We start from the raw sequence: 13,335 nt of genomic DNA, 5'->3' as shown, positions 1-13,335 counted from the left end.
GTGCCTCTCTGTGGCAGACAGAAGAATTGCAAACCCTGACATTTAGTATTTACTATTTATAAAGAAAAACATCGTTATGCTAGTTTCTTAAACTATTGCTCATTTAATTGAAAAGACCGACTTTTAATGTAGGTGTAATAACACATCCATAGTACATCTTCATTGCGATAAAAATTGATTTTTTTATTCTATAATGTTAGCTAAATGTCCTTAAGAGCATCAGAAATCATCAAAGTTTTAATTCTTACTTCTACTGTGTGTTTGGGGTTTTGTGAAACCGTCCCTCCCCCTTGAAGATATTTCTTTGCTTGCTCTGTATATTACTGCACATGGGTGGCCTATGTGCTTGCTGCAGGTATCCTGAAAATACGATATGCAATATAATTGAATAGGTTTAACAGTACGTTGTGAAACTCGTTTCAGAAAAGACATAAGAAATGTATGGTTTATAACTAATGTATTGACCTACAGTATGTGACGTACAGATATCCAGTGCAGGAGGGACTGGCGAAGAACAGAGCAAAACTGAGGAGTAGCACTAAGGCAGATGGCTGTGGTAAAATGGCTTAGTGTTGATCTAATCTGATTTAAAAAGTAAATCCTTGAATTCCAAGCACGGAGATTTGAAATTCAGATACTCAGATAGTTGTGAAGCACACAGATAGTGATAACAATGGCCTGGTGTTTAGTCTGGTAGTTGAAAAAAATGGCACAGCCACTGTAGTTCTGTTCTTTTTTTCAAAGTTGGTTTCCATTGATTCAAATAAGCATTAAGCTTATTCATTATTTAAGACATAACAAACGATCAGCAAACGTTCACTGAGCATGTGGCAATCAAACTTTAAGTAATCCTTTAGTTCAGCCTATTGGAAAATGATATTACGGTATTGTTGGGAAAATGTAATGAATTATTGCTTAGACAACGTCAGCTGAAACCAACTACAGTACGTGTCCCAGTATATCCACCTCACTCTAACACTGAAATCTCAAAATTAGTTACAATAATGGCTCCATGGTCTTAAAGGTTATTGTATGTACTGTAGTACTGTTCAAAAATTGAAATAAAAAACACAGTGCATCAGAAATGTACATCCATTAATTAAAAGTCTTAAATTAATACAGCAGACTTGCGTTTTACGCGGTACACTGTAGACTCCTGACATACTGCGTACAGTACTGTATATCTAAAATCGCGTATAATTAAAACATCCCACCTAGACCTTCCTACTGGATGTCCTAAGTGTATTAGTATCTGTATTTATGTACTTTAAAATGAAACAGTAATACAGCAAATACAGCAATGTAAAGTATACAAAATGAATCAAATAAATTTTAATAATAATAAAATGCTGGAAACACGGCAGATGCATAGTTCTGATACACCTTTCTCTCTGTCTCTAATTGCATGAATCGAAGGTTCATTCTTGCCATAGATACGCGCCAAACTGGTTACCGTCATCCCATCTTAACTTCTTCAAAATCAGACACTTTTCTTGACTTGTCCTTCCCTTCGTACTTTTTTTCGGTTTACGAACCACATCGAGGGTGATGCCACATGATAAAGAAAGCACTGGCGTACTATAGGCTCTGTAACTATTGTAGTTCCCAAAGCGTAGTTTGGGTGCTTGTCGTGCCAGATTGGAGTTTATTAAATTTCCCGCATTGTCTGATTTTTCATTTTCATTTATTTTGTTCGTGGACGACCGCGTATACACAATTTCGCATAAAAATATTTCGCGTAAAACGCAAGTGTAATGTACTTTGTTTTTCATCCACGACTTACCGGAATTTTTAAACGTGGAAAAGAACTACAATAAAGAGAATTTCAAGAAACAGTGTAGTGTAAGTCATCAGGTGTACTTAAATGTGTTTTATCCTTTATCTAGCTGTGTTACTCTAGTACAACTCATATACTGGCAGAAGACAACAGGTTCTAGCATTTCTTTTGTTCTAAAAAACATGTTTGAACAAAGGTTCTCCATTGGAATGTGGACAAGCTGGATTTTAAATCTATTTTATCTCTTCATTTTGCTTGTCCTGGTACTGGAAGTACTGTTCCCATTTTGGCAAGGTTGTAATTTAGGTGGGTAGCTGCGTCAGCATGCGTAGGCTGCAAAGGATCAGGTAATAGGTTTATTCCATGCTGAAAAGAGAAGAAAGAAAACACAGTGTTTCGGCTGTGGGGCCTTCTTCTTCTTCTTCAAGGTTGTAATATGTCTTGGAACGAAAACATTAAAAACGTGGTCCTCCTAAATTTTACAATAGCAGTAAGGTATGCTCTGTTTATCTCTAGAATGGGGTAAGCTCTGTTTTTTTTTTCTTTCAGGATTTTTATTTATCTAAAGTGCAACATGCTAACTTCTCTTTTCTTTAAGTCTTTCAATCTGAACCATGTACATGTACAGTAGGTATGTTTTATTTGTGTCACGGGGTAACAAAAATGTGATTAGGGCAGCAGATTAGGGGCTGTTAACTTGATTTTTTGCATTTTTATAATACCTGCAGAGCGGTCACTATTATATAGTAACATTTGCTTCATTGATCTAATTGTGAAAATGCAACACCTTTGCACTCCCTTTGGATTCCTGGTGAGAATTGGATTCTCCTTGAAGCAAAGAGCTTATTATATCTGGATCAGTATGTTTAGAAACTTTTACCAGCAATATTTGTTTAGACTTTTATTATGTTTTGTGCATGTATTCATTTATAGTGGATAGCTTTGCCTTTGAGATTGTACTGTATTTTCTTACATGTTTGACAGTGACATCATGTCACTGCTTTTTCTGTGGAATGTCCCTAAGTCTTCTTATAAAGCAAAATACAGTGCACAAGAAACTTCATAGTTTTTTAATATTATTATGCCTTTTAACTAAAATACAATTTAATTATTTGTGTGCATGTTCTGCTTCACTATCATTTTAATGTCTAAAATTTTAATAGTTTTACATAGTAATCTGAACACAAAATAGCTTCCTTATGATATTAAAATTAAAACTGAGTGTTATCTGATTTAAGGGTTGAATAAAATAGCTAAATGAATGTATTCCCATGCTGTATTAGAGTATGTTCATTCTGGATTCACAATAAAAATGCTTACAGATTAACATTTATATAGTATTGCAGTACTTGGAGTATTGTATTGCTTTGTAGGACTTGAACCAGTATAATGTTTGAATTTCTGAACATTATCAACAATTGCTAAAATAGATGATTTCCTGAGAGAAAATGACTTCAGTTTTAATATTTAGTTCATGAAGTTCTTCAGAAACATGCAAATCAAAGATAAATGACTGCCTTTGTTTCTGACACATGTAATTTCATGATTTCATGATCATGTAACACATGATAACCAGAAGAGATGCAGAGATGCTGAAGTAGAGTACAAAGACCAGAAAGATTTGCTTAATTCATTGTATTTCCATATATTCCTTTTCTAACTGCTTCTTCCAATTCAAGGTTCCAGAGGAGCCTGAGCCTATCCTGGCAAGCAATGGGAACAAGGCACTGTAGATCCTGGAGAAAACACCAGTCTATCGCAGGGAAGACAGACATAAACACAGAAACGCACACCAAGACCAATTTTCCCAGGAGCCACCAGTATGCCACCTGTACTGTATGTTTTTGGACTGTGAGAGGAAACTGGAACATACGAAGTCCACGCAGAGAGCACCCAATGTTAATCATTGTGCCACTGTTGAGCTACATTACTGTGTATCTTCCATCCATCCATCCATTTTCTCTCCGCTTTTCCTGGTGAGGGTTGCAGTTGCAGCAAGCCGAGTAGATAAGCCCAGACTTCCCTGTCCCCAGCAACAGATTCCAGCTCCTCCTGGGGATCCCCAGGTGCTCCCAAGCCAGCCGAGAGATACAGTATAAACCCTCCAGCGTGTCCTGGGTCTGCCAAGGGGTATCCTCTCGGTAGGACGTGCCCAGAACAGCTCCAGCGGAAGCCGACTGGGGGGCATCCTTATGAGATGCCCAAACCACCTCAACTGGCTCCTCTCGATCTGGAGGAGCAGCGACTCTACTCTGAGGCTCTCCCGGATTGCCGAGCTCCTCACCCTGTCACGGAGAGTCAGCCCAGCGGCCCTGCGGAGAAACCTCATTTCTGCCACTTATATCCACGATCTTGTTCTTTCGGTCATTACCCACAGCTCATGACCATAGATGAGGACAGGAATGTAGATCGACTGATAAACCAAGAGCTTTCTCTTCAAACTCAGCTACCGCTTCACTACCACAGAACAGTACAGTGCCCGCAAAACAGCTGACGCTGCCCCGATCCGCTTGTCGATCTCACACTCCCCTCTTCCATCATTTGTGAACAAGATCCTGAGATACCTAAATTCCTCCACTAAGGGCAGCTGTTCCCCTCTCACCTGGAGAGAGCAATCCACTCTTTTCCGGGAGAGAACCATGACCTCAGTCTTGGAGGTTCTGATTCACAGGGATGCACAGAGCTACATTATGTCGTCTGGAGCCTTATGCTCCTGGAAGGGTCTCCCTTAGCGCACAGGTCTGAATTGAGAGGTCAGACAAAGAACAGTCCAAAAAAAGACCCTCATGACAGTACAAACTTAGATCGAATGCACTCTGCCCGGGACAGGGTTACCAGGACCTGCTCCTGGATCCAGGCCTGGGGGTGGCGTTCGCAAGCGAGTGCCTGGTGGCCGGACAGACCACATTACCCGGCCTGGCTCAGCCCGAAAAGGCAATGTGGGGCTGTCTTGTGGGATCACCACCCCCAAAATGAAGGGTGAGGGTCAGGTTCAATGCCAGCCTAGTGGCGGGCATAAGTGGAAAGTGGAAAGTGGAAAGGACTGTGTATCTTAAAATGTAATTTTCCAATTGTATGGAAATAGTGAAAAAAATTGTAGAAATACCAATGATAAAAGAGTAATTTTAGCAATATTTCTGTATTTTGCTGGAGAATGAAGAGCATGAGATTTTCTAGTCAGGCATCCTAGTCCTAACCATGATAATTAGCCTATAGTCGTTTCTTATGCCTTCAAGAATAAAATGTCACTCTGTGCCAAAAGCAACTCATGTATAATTTACTATTAATTAACCTTACAATGATAACACAGAAATCTGTCCTTCTGATGTAGTAACCTTGCAGATAGATTCCCTAGATTTTACTATTTTATCAGCATCTTTTTCTTCCTTGCTAAATAACACTACTCCTTCAAGATCATCCTCTTCATTAATATTTTTTATTTTAAAGGAAAGATTTTGCCAATGTCAATGTAGCACAGTGAACACACACCTTAAGCAAACAGGTGCTTTAGCAGGATCTACTATCTGTCCAGAACTCTAGGTACAAAATATTTTATAATATGGATGAAAGTGACTCAGTAAGGATATAGTTGTGTCAACATTATACCAGCTGGAAGATTGAAAGTAAACATTTCTACAGGGCATCCTGTTTCTTCCTTGGTTTTATGTACTATGGATGCAGGTTTTTAGACACCTTTACAAACCGTTTTTGCACACAGTAACTTTGCGCACGGTGATCTAAACATGGGTGAAAAGATAATTAAAAGGACTTATCTCTTTTTTTGAAAATGAATATTGATAGGAATTAGTGTTAGCCATGACAGTACCACATGAAACAGTACTTTTTGTAGCAATTTCTCTATAACATATATTTATTTCAAAAGTTAAAACACGTGGTGTACTGTGATGTTTTATTTCTAGTTGTGTTTCAGTTGATCTGTATATAATCATGTGTATACATGTGTATACAGATTAACTGAAAATACATGGTTCACTAAAGATTAGAAAAAAAAAAGATTAGAGCTTTTAACAGGCCAAAAGGAACCGTTTGCACATAAGCTTATTTTAAGGGAACGCTCACACTCTTGAATTTACAATACCTCTCTAATAATAATAAAATAATAGTATGCTAAAGGTAGGATACTACTACTAATAATAATTGCTTGCACTTATATGGAGTTTTTAATGAAAGTTCGGGAGGAATGAAGGCAGCCGCGCTCATTCAACACAGCTGCTGCAATTCTCACTAATCCTGACGTAAGCAACCGGTCTCCATATATATCAAATGTCACCCTCTCCTCTTCCTCGTTCGTTTTCTGCATCCCTCCTCCACCCCCTCTCCACCTTTGCAGCTACCCAATTGGTCGCATGGGGGTCCTATCCTCCCCGTCCAACGGCCGGGAGGTTGGCCCTCAGCCAAGCGGGTTACGCCAAATCTCTACATCCCAATAAATGATACTAATTTCTCCCAAGCTTTCGGCTGCTGTCATTCCTCGTAAAATAGCACTTTTCTGGACACTCCACTAAAGCTTTACAGGTAATGGGGACTCCCCTCTACCACCACCAATGTGCAGCATCCACCTGGATGATGCGACGGCAGCCATAGTGCGCCAGAACGCTCACCACACATCAGCTATTAGTGGGGAGGAGAGCAGAGTAATGAAGCCAATTCATAGATGGGGATTATTAGGAGGCAATGATTGGGAAGGGCCAATGGGAAACTTGGCCAGGACACCAGGGTTACACCCCTACTCTTTTCAAGAAACACCCTGGGATTTTTAATGACCACAGAGAGTCAGGACCTCGGTTTTACATCTCATCCGAAAGACAGCGCCTGTTTACAGTATAGTGTCCCCATCACTATACTGGGGCATTGGGACCCACATGGACTGCAGGCCCCCTGCTGGCCCCCCTAACACCTCTTCCAGCAGCAACCTTAGTTTTTCCCAGGAGGTCTCCCATCCAGGTACTGACCAGGCTCACACCTGCTTAGCTTCAGTGGGTTGCCAATTGTGAGTTGCAGGGTGATATGGCTGCTGGTGGATACACTCTGGAAGAGATGCTAGTCCATTACAAAAGTGCACACATACTGTATACTCAGCCATACATATGGGACAATTCAGAGAGACTAATTAATTTAAGCTGAATCTTCAAATAGTGAGAGTAAATCAGATTGAAATCAAACCCAAAAATAATGACAGTAGTAATAATAATCATAATCATAATAATGACATTTTATTTATGAGCACATTACCAAGAAATAAAAAAACTGCACACCAGCACACACTTTCATACACTTAACAAATATAGAAATAAATGCCCAAAAAAAGACCCTACCAAGGAAAAAAAGAGTAAAGATAAAATCCAAACCAGAGCTACAGTACAACAGCTCTTACAGCCAGAACTCATCCTCATTTATGCAGAGTTAAGTGGACTAGTGATCATGTGACTCCCCTGCCCCCATCCTGGATTGGATACTGGTCCATTATAAGCCAAAAGCTGAGAATATAATGACACTTATACTTTATAGTGAAAAAACAGGTCTTTATACAGTGTCAGTTTACAGACCTGTCTTTAAAATGTTGACAGTTGCAGAAAAATGTTATCAATCACAGTGAGCTACACAAATGAGGTACTGCACTAGAAAGCTTTATCATTCACTGCATGTAGTCTGGTCTTTGGCAGAATAAAAAAGGTTTGAAGACCCCATTTTAAGTGCTGGACAACACTCATTCAATAAATCCTTAATAAAACCATTCAATGTTCATAAGTAAAAGAACCTTAAAGCTCACTCTGATTTCCGCAGGAAGCCAGTAACTTACAGAGAATGGGAGTTATGTGCTGATGATGCAGAGCAATGTTTGATATTACTCAAATTGCAGAATTCTGGACATTCTGAAAGCTGTTTAGAAGACATCTCAGTAAGTAATGAATTACTGTAGTTAAATCTTGTACAGTATCTTTTCAAATGCATGTATCAGGATCAGATAGGCAGAACAAGGACATAACTGAGCAATGAGAATGAAAATAATAATAATAATAATAAACTTTATTTTATATAGTGCCTTTAAAGGTGGCTTCTCAAGCGCTTTACAGGATGACAATAACAATAAATAAGAAGAATACAACAATAAATAAGAAGAATACACAAGATAAGACACAATTACAATATACAATTACAACAAAGAGGAGACCGTGGATGGTGGTACTAAGAAGAGCAGAGGGGTGAAGAATGGAACCAGTTAAGTAAAGGCTTTTCTGAAGAAGAGGGTTTTGAGTCTGGATTTGAAGGAGTTTAGAGAAGGTGACTCTCTGATATCCTTGAGCAAAGAGTTCCAGAGCTTGGGGGCATAACAGGAGAAGGCCCTGTCACCCATACAATGTAGACGGGCTTGGGGGACAGTAAGGAGGGCAGAATTTGAAGAGCAGAGGTTGCGAGGTGGGGAGTAGGGCGATAATAGTTCAGACAGGTACTGAGGTGCCAAGCCATGCAGAGCCTTATAGGTGAGCATGAGGATTTTAAAGTCTACACAGAATTTGCAAGGACCTCAGGATAGGAGTAATGTGAACACTTGCACTAGACCTGGTCAGGATTCTGGCTGCTGAATTTTGGACATACTGCAGTTTGTTCAGAGTAGATTTAGATACCCCAGCGAGTAGAGCATTACAGTACGTAAATTCGAGAGAATACAAATGTGTCGATCAGCGTTTCAGCCACAGTTAATGATAGCATAGGGCGTGGTCTTGCGATATTTCTGAGGTGAAAAAAATATGTTTTGACAGTATGCTGCACATGTGGGTCAAATGTTAAGCCAGAATCTAATATAACCCCAAGGTTTTTCAATTTTGATTGAAGCTCAAGAACAGAGCTATCTACAGACAGGGTTACAGGACTGGCTTTACGAAGTTGATGGGGGGTACCAATAAGCATGACTTCAGTCTTGTCGCAGTTAAGATGAAGGAAGTTTTGAGTCATCCAAATTTTTATGTCAGAGATGCAATTAGATAGAATAGAGACAGCCACATCAGTGTCAGGTTTGGTATGGATGTATATTTGAGTATCGTCAGCGTAAAAATGAAAACTGAGGCCATGTGATCTTAAAAGCTGACCAAGTGGGAACATGTAAATGCTGAAGAGCAAGGGGCCCAGTATTGAGCCCTGAGGGACACCAGACTTAACAAGACCAATTTCAAACCTGTACCCATTGAGAGAGACAAAGTGATAGCGATCAGTGAGGTAAGATTTGAACCATTTGAGGGCAGTGTCAGAAACTCCAAACACAGTCTCAAGATGAGAAAGTAAGATGTTATGGTCCACGGTGTCAAAGGCAGCACTGAGATCAAGAAGGATGAGTATAGAGAGAGAACCAGAATCAGAAGCTATTAGAAGATCGTTGGTGACTTTGACCAGGGCAGTTTCTGTGCTGTGAAGTTGACGGAAGCCAGATTGGAGGGGTTCGAAAAGGTTGTTTGTCATGAGGTGGTTATGTAACTGAAGTGTGACAGCACGTTCTAGAATTTTAGAGAGAAAGGGTAAGTTGGAGATTGGAGTTGGAGAGAAGTTGTTAAGATTGTCGAGAGCCATGTCGAGAGCCATGTTAGGCTTTTTTGGCACAGGGGTAATGGCAGCAGTTTTGAGGACCGATGGTACAACGCTAGTCCTCATGGATTCATGTATAATATTGAGGACAATGGGGACAGAGAGAAGAGAAACAGGACTGGAATAAAGTGGTGGGAATGGGATCTAAAATAGATGTGGTGGGTTTCATGCATGTAACTAGTTTGTTAAGGGGTGCTGAGTCAAGAAGAGAGAAGCTGGAGAGATGGGAACCAGAGAAGTTGGATGAGGAGGGAGGAGGTATGGAAATGATATGCGTAGTGGAGAGAATGTGATGCCGGATGTTGTCAATCTTAGAACTAAAGAAATCTAAGAATGTGTTGCAAAGTTGTGATGAAGCAGGTAATGTGGTAGGGCAGTTTGGCTTGAGCAGTCTATTGATGGTGGAGAAAAGATGTCTGGGGTTGTTTTGGTGATTTTCAATGATGTGAGAGAAGTAGGTGGATCTAGCAGACTCTATAGTAACCTTATATTCAGATAAGTAATCTCTCCAAGCCTGATAATGTACATTTAGGCCGGAAAGATGCCACCTACGCTCAAGTTTGCGAGAGGCTGCCTTCATTATTATTTAAGATGGCGCCGTGTTAGTGGCAGCCTGCTACAGCAGCTCTGTGTCTCTTTGTTGTCTTTTTGTTTCTTTCAGTTAGTTAGTGCTAGTGTGTTAGTGTTTTTTCTTCATACCCTTGCCGGCAACTAGATTTGAGATCACAACATGATGGATACTAGGAAACTGAGATACTTTTTCTTAATTTTTCTGATACACGGACCTCTGTTCCTATCGGGTTGCAGTGTTGATAGCTACAGAGGCATTGTCTACACGCGGGACCAACTGATTGCGCTAGCGCGTCCAGCTCTATTCACTGGAGAGAAGCCATCGGTGCCATAGGAGCTGAGGAGGAGAAGCCAAGGCTGTAGGGCTGGTGTGACGCAAAAGGCGAAGAGATTGAGATTTAAACCCTACCTTCCTTCGATCATCATGGGAAATGTGGGGTCCTTAGCGAACAAGATGGACGAACTGGGAGCATTGGTGAGGAGCCAGAGGGAGGATCGAGAATGCAGTATCATGTGTTTCACCGAGACGTGGCTGCAGGAACTTATTCCGGACTCGAATGTTACCATCGGCGGCTTTCAGATGGTGCGGGCGGACAGAAACACAGAGAGCGGTAAGAGGAAAGGAGTGGGGCTAGCGGTGCTTGTCAACAACAGATGGTGTAATCCTGGACATACTCATGTTAAGGAGCGCGTCTGTAACCCGGACATCGAACTGGTAGCCATAGGACTGCATCCATACTATCTGCCGCGGGAGTTTACATGCGCCATCTTTGTTGTTGTTTACATTCCACCTACGGCAAACGCAGAGGTAGCGTGTGACGTCATAAACACAGTCACAGCCAGGCTACAAACAAAGCACCCTAGCGCTTTTATAGCTATTTCAGGGGACTTTAACCACGTCTCTATTTCCACCACTTTGCCTACTTTCCACCAGTTTGTTAAGTGCCCGACCAGAGAAAACAAAACACTGGACTTATTATATGCCAATGCTAAGGATGCATATAGTTCCACAGCCCTTCCCCCCCTTGGCAGATCAGATCACAACCTTGTCTTGCTTACACCACTATACACGCCTATTGTCCAGCGTCAACCTGCGACCATGAGGACTGTGAGGAGATGGTCTCAGGAGGCTATGGAGGATCTACGTGGTGCTTTGGAGGCTACTGACTGGGATGTGCTGTGCGAACCACATGGGGACAACATAGACAGCATGGTGGACTGTGTCACTGACTACATTAACTTCTGCACAGACAACACCATCCCCACCAAAGACATACACTGCTTTTCCAATAACAAACCCTGGATCACCAGCGACCTGAAGGCTCTGCTGAATGACAAGAAGAGAGCCTTTAGGAAGGGGGATAAGGAAGAGGTCAAGCGTGTACAGAGGGAACTAAAGCAGAAGTTAAGAGAGAGCAAGGACGCCTATAGGAGGAAGGTGGAGGACTAGCTGCAAAGGAATAGGGTGAGAGATGTAAGGAGCAGCATGAGAGAGATCACTGGCTTCAAACAGGCTGGGGGTGCAACGGAGGGGAACCTGGAGATGGCCAACGAGTTGAACCAGTTTTTTAACAGGTTTGATTCAGGGCCCTCTGTGGCTCAACACCCATCCCCCCACAGCCACACGCTCCCTAACCCTTCACAGCTGCAACTGGCCAACACCTCCTCCATCCCCCCACAATCATGGCTGCCTACAGCTATGACCCCCAACAGCTACTCACCCCCCATCCCCCACAGCTGCCATTCTCCAACACCTCCACCATTAACACCTGCAGCACTGACAGCGCTATGAGCACCATTCCCCAGGCCAGGCTGACCATCACGGCTGACCAGGTGAAGAAGGAGCTGAAGAGGCTGCACCAGGGTAAGGCCACAGGACCAGACAATGTCTGTCCCAGAGTTCTGAGGGCCTGTGCTGATCAGCTGAGCGGAGTGCTCCAGTGACTGTTCAACCTGACCCTGCGCTTGGAGAGAGTCCTTGTGCTCTGGAAGACATCATGCCTGGTCCTGGTACCAAAGAAAGGGCGCCCCTCTGTCCTCAACGACTACAGACCAGTTGCACTGACTTCTCATGTCATGAAGACACTGGAGAGGCTGGTCTTATCCCACCTGAGACCCCTGGTTAGCTCATCACTGGACACCCTACAGTTTGCCTACCAGCCCAGTATTGGTGTGGAGGATGCGATCATCTACATGCTGCAAAGGGCCTACTCACACCTGGACAGGGCTGGCAACACTGTGTAACGTTGCCATAGCCAAAATGTAATGTAGTGGCTCTCTGAAGGCACCAGTTCTGTAGGGTTTGGGCATTTACTGGGACAATTATTAATTGTAGCAGTAAATCACAAAATTGATTCTTGCGATGGCTTTAGAATCCAACCGTGCGACATAACTCAAACAACGCACACACACAGGTACTAATACACGAGGATACATTTATTAATACATAGAATATGCATATAAACCTAACAGATCTTATCGAGAGGGTTATCAGAATACAAAAGGTATATATTCAATCAGTTACGAAGAGTTACACATCAAGAGGACATACGTTCAGTATATCATTCATTTAGACCGTTTCGTAAATGAACTTGGTTATAACTTCTACATTAGATACTCAAAACAAGTACATAACTCTTAGGAATTAAATTGATATCAACTGGTTTGGATAACAAATGAATTCTTGAGCAGTAATGCAGTGAAGTTGAATACTCATCCAATCTTTGGGGATTCAGATCTCCTGCGGGCACAAAGAAACAGTTGCAGGCTGTTGCTGTCCAATCCGCGCTCTCTGGCTCCGTGCCAGGCTGTGCTGTGCGGCTTGCGACGGTGCGCTGCTGATGCTCACTGTCCGGCTAGTTAGTGTTGGCTTTAACTAGCAAAGTTTGTGCACAGGAGAAAAGATGACTGTGGGTCCCAGCAAGTCAGGAAGAGGACCGGTTCGTTCCTGATGAAGAGCTAGTTCTGAATAGTGATTCAGCTTTCCACAGTTCCGACCTGTTCACGAGGCCTGCTGCTGGTGCTAACCTCGGGTGGATCCTCTGGTTATTCTCTGGCAACCTCCGCTCTAGACTCTTAGAACAAAGGAAAGTTCTGGCACTCGGACACACTGGCCGTTCCGTGGTTGTCCGGGCTGAGTCTCAGGATAGTCAGGAGGCGCGCTGCGAGAATGTCCTGCCCTTGGGAGCCTTCTGCTCCTGGGCCATCCTGCCCTGGAATTCTCCTTTGAATTCCCTTTAGAATAGTTCACAGAAGTCCACTCCTGAATCTTACTGAATCTCTGTGTTGCCTGTTTTTTACCTGGAGGAACTTCACAAAGTTCGTCGATTGGCTGAAAGTTCCATGGGCATCAGAGTCCCACATGGGTTACTCGGCCCTACCAGTCCCTG

General features: G+C 42.4%; 1 long non-coding RNA gene across 1 annotated transcript; it reads left to right on the top strand.

Annotated features, from left to right (window-relative positions):
- Positions 1-2,135: 2,135 nt before the first annotated feature.
- LOC148835167 (uncharacterized) lies at positions 2,136-5,038 on the top strand. The gene is made up of 2 exons (XR_016091066.1): positions 2,136-2,299; positions 3,457-5,038. It is a non-coding gene; the product is annotated as an uncharacterized LOC148835167 (long non-coding RNA).
- The last annotated feature ends 8,297 nt before the right edge of the window (positions 5,039-13,335 follow it).

The sequence above is a fragment of the Atractosteus spatula genome, chromosome 5 (assembly GCF_055471065.1).
Source record: "Atractosteus spatula isolate fAtrSpa1 chromosome 5, fAtrSpa1.hap1, whole genome shotgun sequence".
Classification (NCBI taxonomy): domain Eukaryota; kingdom Metazoa; phylum Chordata; class Actinopteri; order Semionotiformes; family Lepisosteidae; genus Atractosteus; species Atractosteus spatula.
This window is presented reverse-complemented; position numbering and strand designations above follow the sequence as displayed.